General features: G+C 36.4%; 1 non-coding gene across 1 annotated transcript; it reads right to left on the minus strand.

The window, feature by feature from the left end:
• Nucleotides 1–4,023: 4,023 nt before the first annotated feature.
• TRNAK-CUU (transfer RNA lysine (anticodon CUU)) lies at nucleotides 4,024–4,096 on the minus strand. Its single transcript has one exon. It is a non-coding gene; the product is annotated as a tRNA-Lys (tRNA).
• Nucleotides 4,097–12,222: the final 8,126 nt, after the last annotated feature.

Here is a 12,222-nt window from a genome sequence, read left to right on the forward strand (position 1 = left end):
TATGGGGCCCTGGGAGTCGTGAAAAAAATCTCAGTGATAAAAAGTGGTCACAACTGAAAAATGTTTGAGAAACCTTTATGTAGACGATTTATATTATGGTGGAGGTGGTGTGAGAGAGTCATTTCAGTTGTTGTCAAAATGCTGTATCAATGAGGGGTGGATTAAATTTGAGGAAACTGAGGTCGAACAGTAGAGAATTAGAAAAACTGTGGATGATTGACTGATTTGATTTATTTATTTAATTTATTTAACGGTTTCATAAGAAACTAATAGTAAAGTTAAATTAAAAATAAATAATTCTCTTATGCCATTGCTGCAAGGAAGAAATTTCAATTTAACAAATATTCTCTCATTCGTATAAAGCTAATTTAAATTTAAAATTAGCTTTATATGAAAGAGAGAATGTTTGTTTATTTCATGTATTTAATGTGTTATATTTAAAGTTTGTTTAATTTTATGTTTTACATTTATATTTCAGTTTGTTTAATTTTATGTTTTACATTTATACAGTCAAAAGTCGTTAATCCGGACTCGTCGGGACTTCGGCGATTCCGGATTATCGATTTTTCCGGATTATAGATCATCAGTTTAAATCTCGTAAGATGGCATGCAGAAATTACAAAATTAAAAATATGAAACCGTAATTTATGAAATAAAGAACAATTATGATCTAAAGGGTATCAAAATTTACAAAAAGAAAAAGCTTAATATTTATTTGTTTACTTTATTAAACATTTCCTTCAATGTAAGTTGCTTCGTTTCATGTGATAATACTTTCTCTTTAATTCTATTAAACAGACATAATTTCTTGTTTAGTTACAAAGTTCCGCTGTTCAAGTCCTATAATTGCTGTGTTGAGAATACCGACTAATTTGTCAATCGAAATGTTTTCGTTTTCAATAACCTCTGGGTCACTTTCTTCACTATCGGAAGCGAATTATAATGACGAGGAACTTGATTTAAATCATATCAAAGGCGGAGTATATCGAGATGAAATACTACACTTAGTACGGAATTATAAACCAAATAAAATAAAAACATCTGCCCTGAAGATAAGGATAGTGCTGACAGATCAACTTCCAATCCGTGGCGTGAAATTGATAAACAGATTTCGGATTTCAAAACATACTTTCGCTTTGTAGATACAAATTACATATTAGTAAATATATATCGGAAATTCTATTTGACATAATCTTTCTAATCTATCATAATCTAATAATGACGTTTCTGCCCCCCCCCGTCTGCCGGAGAACAGCGTGAAATTGATAAACAGATTTCGGATTTCAACATATACTTTCGCTTTGTAGTAAATATGTATCGGAAATTCTATTTGACATAATCGAAAGTTCAAGCTTACTTTTATAAAATTGCTCTAACAGTCTGCAAAAAATAATAAGCCGGATCCAATTCGAAGATTAAGGAACAACGCAATCAGCAGCATTAACTGAATTAGATAACTTTAGCTTAGCGTATAACTCCGTTACACATTAAACGCGCATGCGCACAAACATATTCGCAGCCGTAAGGGTCTTACGCGCTCTCGTAAACGTGAACGCGACGCATGCGCAGAAAGTTTGTAGCTTTGAGGTCCGGATTATGCGTGTCCGAATTAACGACTTTTGACTGTATTTCAGTTTGTTTAATTTCTAGTTAAGTTGATGACGGAGTCATGGGGGCTCAGTGTATTATGACATCCACTGCCCGCCGAGAGAGGGCGCTGTATAATTGTTTTAGTTTTTCTGTATTTAGTATATGTATAGTGAGTAGGAATAAATGTTTTGTCCGAAATGGGGGTGTCAAGTGTGGAATCTAATTTCCGCCCCCCAGTACAAAAAGAGGCGAACACTGGGTATTAGTACCTTTGAAGATATTCCATTAAGAGAAAGTGCAGTCACATCATTTTAGTAGCAAATATAGCTTTAATAAAGAACAGTTCATTTTAAAATGCGTGCCATGACTAAATAACATAAGGATTTGACTACATTTAGACTATCATATTAAAAATTAAGTGTGTCATTACTTGAATGCAAATCTGCACCCACCAAGTAAAGAAATTGTCAGGGCCATTAAAGGAGAAACTCACATTTACCGGCATCGTAAAAAGTATTCTCGATGCAGAACTTCTTCCAGCAAACGAGCGTTTTATTGGTTATCATTGATAACACAATCAAGAATTTTTACAGTATGCATTGATGATTCCAAAGATTACCAAAATTAATTACATGTAAAATATTATGAAAGAAATTATATTCACTCATAAGTTATCCGTCGTTATTAGCTTTAGAACCAAATAAAACTTGAATTTATTGGTGTCTGTTAAATTTCCTGTGGTGTTTGATAATTGTTACTTTCTACTAATACAGAAGTCAAACAACAAAAATCAGCGTTAATTTTCAAAATTTTCACAGGACTAGTTTCGATGGTTTTACCGAACCACCATCCTCAGCTGCAAAACCGCAAATGAACAAGATAGGAAATAATGATTATATGAGATAAGAAAGCCTGGACAAGAATAAGCAAGTGGCGCCATCTGTTGGTGAAACCAAAACTAAAACATAATTTCTTTAAAGGCCAAAGGCAAAGATGGATTGGAATTAGGATCGTTAACAAGAACGAAAAGATTTTTTTGAATGTGAAATGCCTCTAGAAAATCCAGTTCTCCAATGGAAGGTCCGAAAATCACATTTTCAATTTTTCTGCTGCCAAAATTATTCAAAAAACATCTTCCAATGGAGAACTGGATTATCTAGAGGCATTTCACATTCAATCTTTTCGTTCTTGTTAACGATCCTAATTCCAATCCATCTTTGCCTTTGGCGTTTAAAGAAATTATGTTTTAGGTCTGGTTTCACCAACAGATGGCACCACTTGCTTATTCTTGTCCAAGCTTTCTTATCTTATCTAATCATTATTTCCTATCTTGTTCATTTGCGGTTTTGCAGCTGAGGATGGTGGTTCGGTAAAACCATTGAAACCATCGTCCTGTGAAAATTTTGAAAATTAACGCTGATTTTTGTTGTTTGACTTCTGTATTAGTATTTATTCTGCGTGATATTGTGTTTTAATTGTTACTTTGGTTTCATTTTTATTGAGATAATGCTATATTTCATGTGTGAGAAAAACAAATTCATAAAACATGCTTTTGTATGGAGCTCTAGAAGTGTATGAGATTATTAAATAAAACATTCTAAGTTTGGGTTTTGTGATGCTGTTAACTGCCATGTAGAAATATCAGAAAACTTTTCACAAATGTATTAAAATGACCGCTGCATGCATGTGTGCTTTATGAGATTTTTGCCATCACTTATTAGTTGGAAAACTCCAGAATGTGAACCTGCAAAAGTTCTGTCTGTTAATATTATGAGAAATTGTAAATATCATATGTGCTTTACAAGTAAATTTATCTTACATATCCTATTTATTTAACAAGGGGCCGAGCGGTAAAGTCGCCAAACACTGGTAGTTTCTATTTGAGTTCAGTTCCAGGCGAAAGGGCTGGCTGCATGGGCGTTTTCGTGATGTTCCTCGAGTGTAACATATGTACAAGTCAATTTCCCTTAGGAAGTCCTCCACGATGGCATCCCTTCGTTTAGGCAGATAGCCCTCGAGGCTTTGCCATAATCACATACGTCTATTTATTTCCCACTATTGAAGGTTTCAAGTTAGAAAGCTCAAAGTGTGTAAACATAATAAATTTTCAAAATTTTATTGAGGTACATACTGTGTGTATGAGCACAATCATGTATGCTAATTATACAGAAGTATTTAATTCTGAAAAAAAAAATGGCACATTGTAGAGACATTAATATTTTTTATGCTGAGAGACGTGAAAAATGAGCAATGCCCTCGCTGGGACTCAGACTTCTCGAATCCGTGCCGAGTGTGCTGACCATTACACCACGAAGGCATGATAAGAAGACGGGAGAAATGCCTTCTATACTTCCCCTTTTAAAGGGAGACTCAGGACACTGTAGGGATTTTATTTTATTTATTTTTTAAGCATTAGAAGAGATAAATGAGCAATGCCCTCGCCAGGACTCGAACCTCGGACCTCTCGAATAAGCGTCAAGTGTGCTGGCCATTACACCACGAAGGCAGGAGAAATACCACCTTATAACATCATAACATACATCAGCATCTGACAAGTTACACGAGTAGCTTCTTGTTAATGAATTAAATTTATTAAGCAGAATATAAGTGATATAATTTACCAAGGTATGATTGCATATATGTACAGGGTGCAGCAGCGTTCATAGTAAGATATTAAAAACACACCACAAGGCAGTAACTGTATTTATTACCTCTTATGCCAATTAATAGTTAAAGGTATGCCATTTACTAATGTGTAAGTCATTGTCCATTGCGTGGATTACTTTTTGAAACTGAAGCCTGTCAAGTGATGCCGCCTCTACACAACACATTCATCTAGGTGGCGTTGGAAGCTTGCCGTAACTCGGCGTAACGTATTCCTTGGGACATTGCCGACGGCAGTTCGGATGCGATCCTTCAACTCGGGAATGGTGGTACAACGTGTTCGGAAAACTTCTTGCTTCAGGTGGCACCGAAGGAAAAAATCTGCACATGAAAGATCAGGTGAGCGAGGCGGCCAGGAAATGTCAACCAAACAGGAAATTACTTTACCTGGAAATGACTGTCGCTATGGTCCGTCCATCTGGAACTTTCCCATGATGTCCCAAATTAAAATTTTGCCGAAATAGACGCTGGGTAGTAATAACAGAATTCTTGAAATAACTTTCAACAACAAAGGCACGATGCTGTGCACTCCACCGATCCATATCACCGTCACACTCAAAATGGCAACTCATTAGTACATGAAGGCGGCACGAGCTGGCGTGCATTCATGCAGTACGTCATTGTACTACACAAGTCAAATTACGCTATGAACACTGCCACACCCTGTATTTGCAACATTCGGTGTAACATGTTTCTTAAAGCTAATTTTCTTTTGTAGCAGGTGCACAAAATCTATTTCTATGTTGATCTCAGTGTGTTTGTTCTTAGTCATTATTTTATTTGGCTTATGTTTTTTTAACTAACTTATTTTATACTAGATGTTTCCATTTCTACATGTTAACAAGATTTACGTTTACTCTGTGGGAAAATGGAACTTGCTTTTGAAAAAAGTTGAACAATTTGAATAATTATATAAAATTTTCTTTGTTGTATTAGGTTACACATTACATGTTAGCATGCATTTTTAAATGACAAATTATCATAAAAGTTAATCAAATCAAATAATAATATATAATAAAAGTTAATATGGTTTAGAGCAGGGGTCCCTAACCTTTTTGTCCCTAAGAGCACATTCTGGAATATCTGTCGGACGGTGGGCACCATTTACTTTTCCAAGCTGAATTTATAGTTGAATAGTTATAGTTATGTATAGTTGGATAATAATACAATGCAATTAAAAAAAAGAGATCGGTCGCATTTCTCTTTGTGCTGGTAGGTGTGTTGGGCGCGATTTCTATTTCATTAAAACTGAGAAACTTTCACATAGAATTTTATTGAAAACTAAAACATTTTTTTGTGATCGCCATGGTGCCCGTGGACATAAGGATGGGAACCCCTGGTTTAGAGATTTGCGCTGAGAGATTTTTAAATAAAACGTGTTTTTGTGTGGTAGGGTGACAAGGGAATGTACACAGGTCCCGGCAGTCACTTCCAAACTATATAATCTCCAAACTTTTGCAGGATATACAGGTGAGTGTCATGGAATGTAAATGAAAATAAGAGTTGTATAGTGGAAAATTTGCTTTTTATATTTAATTATTATCAACTAAATACCTAATTACACTCAAACCTGTTTTTGTGCGGTATGTGAAAATTTCAGTTAAATTGGAGCATAATTGACGAAGTTATCAATAAAATCTGGCTACCGAGACATATACAAGAGTCTGGTGTAAACAACAATCGTCGCCAAAACTGATCACCGACTACATTGGTAACTGAAAAGAAGTCAACTCTTAACGAGCGCGATTTAGTATCTTCGAGTGACGAAAACGATTTTGAATCAGTTTACCACGAGAAAATTCGCGTATTGTGTAAGGATAATAATTATACGTTCTGTATGTGTAAAATAAGTACATGTGTAAATAAAATGTTTTAAAATGTTCGCATTTCTAAATCAGATTCTGAAAGGTTTGGCGAGATTCCAATTAGGTGCCAAGCCTTGTGTCTTGATTTCGTTTAAAAAAGTAATTCTTAGTTATTTCGTAAGGTTTTGAGTTATTTTCTACGTGGGACATTTTTTACGCGATCGCCCTTCACCACATAAAAAAAAAAAAAAAAAATACTTTTTACTTGTGTTGCGAAAGCTTCGTGAAGTGTTGTGCGATTTGTTTTTATGCGGCCCATAATATCCACCGCGCGAAAACAGGTTTGAGTGTAATTACAAATAACAGACGATGCGTAATTTTAATTTTATTCTGGGGAAGCAATTTTTCTTTTGGGTTTAAATTTGTTCTTCCAGCTATGTATATCTGTAGACTAGCAAATCAATATGAGACAAAAATGGTGATTTAGTTGTACTGGTTAAAGACAATAGTTAAAACAAACTGTTATAAATCATTAGAGTTCAGTTATGTAATATATAAAATTATCTAACACTAAAATCAACAATTATATAAAATTAAGGTACTTTTTCGCCGGCTCAAATCTCGCCAAGCAGACTTTATTGGCGACAACATACAGTATACACATAAAAAATTTGTTCTAAGAATTTTTTTTTTTTTTTTTTTTTTTTTTTTTTTTTTGGAAGGCATAAACATTTTAATATCGCTTAAAACTTTATAAAAAGCCAATAAATAAAGACAATAAATTTGTAAAAAGACATTAATTTAAGAATTTACTATGCTTTCATGGTTCAACATCCTAATTCGCCGGTTCATATCACGTGACTCCAAGCGATCTCATCTCACGTAAACTACTCTACAAAAATCTAATGCTCTCCGTAATTATCTACATTAATTTCAAGTTAAATCTTAATTTGGAACACAAGTTTAAATGCAAGAAATATTTCAATGCGTACGAATAGCTTACTCAGAAATTATGTAAAACTGCAGTGCTTTACTTCACTAATGCATTCTCATTAGAATTGATGAATTTAACCCTTGACTTTTCTTTTCTATATTTTCGGCTTCGGGTAAGCGCTGTGATTGCATCCTAATTGACCTAATTACCGAAAATGGCTTTAGACATAAAACTGAACTATCTGATAAAAATTCTATGTAATTATACACAGTCCAGTCACATTAATGTGACCATCTGTAAAAAGCCAGAATAACCACCTTTCGCAGAGCGAACTGCTGCGAGACGTGCAGGAAGAGAGTCACATAGGTCCCTGAAGGTGTTCTCTGGGATGTTGAGCCATGCCGACTCTAATGCCGTGGCCAGCTGCGCTAGATTACGCGGTTGAGGATCCATGGCGCGAACAACTCGATCGAGATGGTCCCACAGATGCTCGATTGGGTTTAAGTCAGGTGAGTTTGCTGGCCAGGGGAGGACGGTAAACTCATCCTGGTGCTCTTCGAACCACGCACGTACACTGGCAGCTGTATGGCACCTCGCATTGTCCTGCTGGAAGATGCCATCATCCTGAGGAAAAACAATGCGCATGTAGGGGTGAAATGGTCCGCAAGGACAGATGTGTACTTGTATTGATCCATTGTGCCTTCCACAATGATCAGTGAACCTAGAGAATGCCAGGAAAACATTCCCCAGACCATAATGCTCCCGCCTCCAGCATAGACCGTTCCGGCAATGGTTGCAGGGTGGTTCCTTTCAGAGGTTTCACGCCTTATACGCCAACATCCATCTGTCCGATGGAGCATAAAACGCGATTCATCCGAAAACGCAACCTGTCGCCACTCAGTGGACGTCCAGCTGCTGTACTGGCGTGCAAATTCTAGCCTTCACCGTCGATGAACAGCAATCAGCATAGGTGCACGAACCAGGCGTCTGCTTCGGAGGCCCAGACACAGCAATGTTCGCTGAATAGTACTTTGGGAGACACTTTTGGTAGCCCCTTGGTTCATTTTGGTGGTCAGTTGCTCAACGGTAGCCCGCCTATCTGCCCGAACGCATCTCCGCAACCGTCGTTCGCCTCTGTCATCTATGGCCCGTGGTGCACCATATTTGCCACGTCGCTGATTTTGGACAGTCCCATTTTGCCATGCACGGTACACTTTTACCACGGCGGCACGCGAACAGTTCACAAACTCAGCCGTTTCGGAAATGCTTCCACCCTTGGCCCGAAAGCCAATGATCATGCCCTTTTGGAAGTCGGATAAATCGCTTCGTTTCTGCATTACGCCAACGATTGAAATATTTTCCGAAGCCCTCACACACCCTTTATATACGCTCAACTGCACTGTGCTGCCACCTGCCTTCTGTGATTGGTTATTTAACTCTGACATGGAAAGTACGTGGTGGTCACATTAATGTGACTGGACTGTGTATGCCAGTATTGAAAGAAACAATCAATCTGATAAGAAAAAGCTGCGACTTGTTTTGAAAATGAGGCGTAAAAGGTTACCAGCGAGAATATTCCGTTTGGCATCGGTTGTACCATTATTGGCGACTTTATCGCTTGCGCCGGCAAAACGGAAAAGTACCAAAATTAATTAAAGTTTCTTGATTACAGATTACATAAGAATGTAAAATAAAACAAGAAACGTATGAAAATGATTTAAGAACTTTTCATGAATATGTTCTGTTTTTTTTTTCCCTAAAGTATGCAGGGGTACATTTAATGGAATTAAACAACAAGGGTAGTAGTAATAATAATCAATGCAATTTACTATACAACTGAATGTAGACTTTGCATCCCCCCCCGCTCCAAAAATGGGACAGTTCTATCGGGTTTTAGCGAAAGTTTCTCGCCACCGCCGAATATCGTCTGCGCAAACAGTTCCCTTTGGCGCGTTTAATTATATTTTGTCGAACGATTTAGGGCCCGTGAAAGAAAAAGACTTGCTTTAGAACGCTGTTGTGAAATTTGTAAAAAAATCTCGTTCAGTACAAGGTGTCTGAAATGGAATTATCGCGCTGCCAGATTAGAATCATCATTTACCTCCAGTTCTGTTGCAAAAAGTCAGCTACAGAATGTCACCAAATCATGGTGTATAACTTTAGGTACTTATGTTGTATCGTTAAACATTCTGAAGGTTTGGTAACGAAAGTTCAAAACGAAGGACTATGGCGTTCAAGAAGCAGAGCGCTTTGGCCAACCTACTAATGTTGGTGAATCCCGCCTGCGACAACTAGTGGAAGCAAGTTATTTGTAGACATTAGAGACATAGTTGCAGAAACAACCAGCCGAGCTCTTGCGTAGGAGTTAAGACACAGTGCCATGTCCATTAGTCGCGATATGAATCACATAAACTTGACGTACAAGTTCAATCGCTCGGTGCTGCATAAGCTGACTGGAGCAGATGAGGACAGATGTGTTCCGGCCTGCACTAATCTGCTCGAATATTAACGCAAGGACAAAATTCTGGACCGGATCGTCACTTGTGATGAAAAGTGAATTTACTTCAACAACACATGCCGAGAAGGGGGTTGGTCTGCACACGGGTGAGCCCGTCGGAAGCGTCGCAAAGCTCAATTTGACTCACAAAAGGATCATACTTTGTATCTGGTGCAACTGCCGTGGTATTATCCACAAAGAGTATCTGGAAAGATAAAAAAAACCATCGACAGTAAGGTGTGCAGTGAGATCCTAGTCCGTGTTGACGCTGCTATTATGGAGAAACGTCGAACTGAGCTCCGGCTCAAAACGGTAATGTTCCATTAAGGTAATGCAAGACCACATGTGTTTGCATTTACCAACTGAACTATATATGGACTCGAATGGTGGGATCGTTTGCCATACCCACCGTATATTCCTGACATGGCTCCTTCGGACTTTTACCTTTTTTCACACCTGCAGCTACATCTTGTTGGTTCTAGCTTCCATTCTGCGTAGAAAGTCCAAAAGGAGGTTGATTTGTTTTTGGACTCACGGCCACCAAGTTTCCGGACCGAAGGCTTTGAAAAACTCCAAAACCTTGGCAGAAAAATCATAGATTTCGATGGTGCACCAAAAAGGTACGACTTTCGTGTTTTTTTATTATTATTATTATCGTTATTATTATTTTATATATATATATATATATATATAACTTTATTAAGAACTTTTTTGGCGGAAATCTTTCGGTACAACTAGATATATCTCCCGTTCTACTGGGCCGATTGATGGGATTTAACTTCACATTTTTTATGTCTCGTAAGCACGACGTAGGATATATTAGATACATAACAATTGTTCTAACATAGGTAATTTGACATAAAATCGGACTTTTTCTGAAATACTGACCTATCAAAAGGTTTTTTAGGGACAAAAAAATGCTTATTTGTTTTAAAGCTTTAATGTTTTTCCACATCAACAAAACAACTTTTAGGCCTGGGTCAACTTACCAGTAACCTGCAGATTTTAGTAGATATTGAGATTTAAAGATTGAAATAATTGTTAGATTTCGGATAGTAGGTCACAAGGTTGTCTGATTACCGGTGAACTGTAATAATACAATTACGATTAGTTGAATAGTATTGGATAAGTCGTGTTGCATCAGGATCATAATTTAACTGTTAAATGGTCATTACGAAGTATGCAAGTTTGAATTCATTTCTCACCTATGGGTACCTTTCTGATACGAAACCGGACTGCTGTGAACGGTGAAACGGGTTGAGCTTCTCCGTACCTTTTATCTTGATTGACGACAATGGCTGAAAATCCATTCAGGTCCAAGTCTGATTCGGTAATTGGACTAATTCGTAATTCACGCCCCTGGCTACCAACCGCCATATTCCACATAGGCGTTTCTACAAGATTAAAAGATGAAAATGCAATAACAAACGCAAAAACATGCTACACTTAAATTTCAATATAGTCAGGAAATCGAAATATGATAGGAAATAAATAACAGGAAACATTATTATATATATTATTTATATAAACGTATAATTAAATAAATTAATATAAAATAAAATACAAGCCCCCCCCAAAAAAAAACCCTGAAAGATTTTAGATATTAAATTACGTCCAAAGGGGCGTTTTTTTAACGTTTTGTGTGTTACTTTTATTTATTAAATATCATGTTCTTTGCACTTAAACCATGAAATTCAGTTCAGTAGCAATGTCGCAAAATAATTTTAAAATGAGCCTATCTTTAGAATTTACGATACACAGTCTCGCGCGCTGGAGATAAATTTTTTTTTTTTTTTCTTTTTGTACAATGTTGCCTTTGCTCGCTTTGAAATCCTTGAGTTTGTTACTCAAAAATTCGTTAAAGTTTTACAAAATATGAAAACGATAATAAAATAAATTTGAAATTTGGGATTTCGGATGCCCATATTCGCAGGAGAATTACGTCATTCAAAATTCGATGGCTCTATGTACCGTTGTTTTATCACAATGCGAGAAATATATACATACATTGATGCAGATTTTTCATTATTTAATTTCTTCAAATATAATGCAAGACTCTAACATTTGGTGGCAACACCAAAGTATGTAAGTAAGTCACTATTCGAAGTGAAACGGACATTTATAGTGATTCAACGCAAAATCGCAAAACGAAAACAATAGTCCTTCAGGAGACAAAGCCCCTTTGGACTAATAATTATATGTATATAAATATATTAACATATAATTAAATTTAATTATTATATTAACATAGAAATGCAGGAAATGAAATATGAAATTTTGATCGTATATTTTCAGTATTGTGTGCACGCTTATTCTATCAGGCATAGACAGCTGACATGAAGTTGAAAAATTAGAACTTTATTTAGAATATTTAAACGATTTTTTTTTTTTTTTTTTTTTTTTTTTTTTTAGCCCAGAAGGGCTATTAATTTCGGTTTCGTATTTTGCCTTGGTTCACGATAAGCGTTGTTTCATTTTTCAAATTGTTGCCACCCAATATTACAGCTCTGCATTATATTTAAAGAAATTAAATAATGAAGAATTTGGATGAATATGTGTATGTTTCTTGCAATGTGTAAAAACAACGGCACCTAGAGACATCAAATTTTGAGTAACTTAGTCCTCCACTCAGGGCCGGATTTAGACTTGATAAAAGTCCCTAAGCTATTTGAGATATGGGGTCCTTTATAAGTCTGTTATACTATATTTTCATTTTATGAGGACCCCCAAGA

The sequence above is a fragment of the Stegodyphus dumicola genome, chromosome 2 (assembly GCF_044657685.1).
Source record: "Stegodyphus dumicola isolate Sdum_Otavi_A_Nest chromosome 2, ASM4465768v1".
Classification (NCBI taxonomy): Eukaryota; Metazoa; Arthropoda; class Arachnida; order Araneae; family Eresidae; genus Stegodyphus; species Stegodyphus dumicola.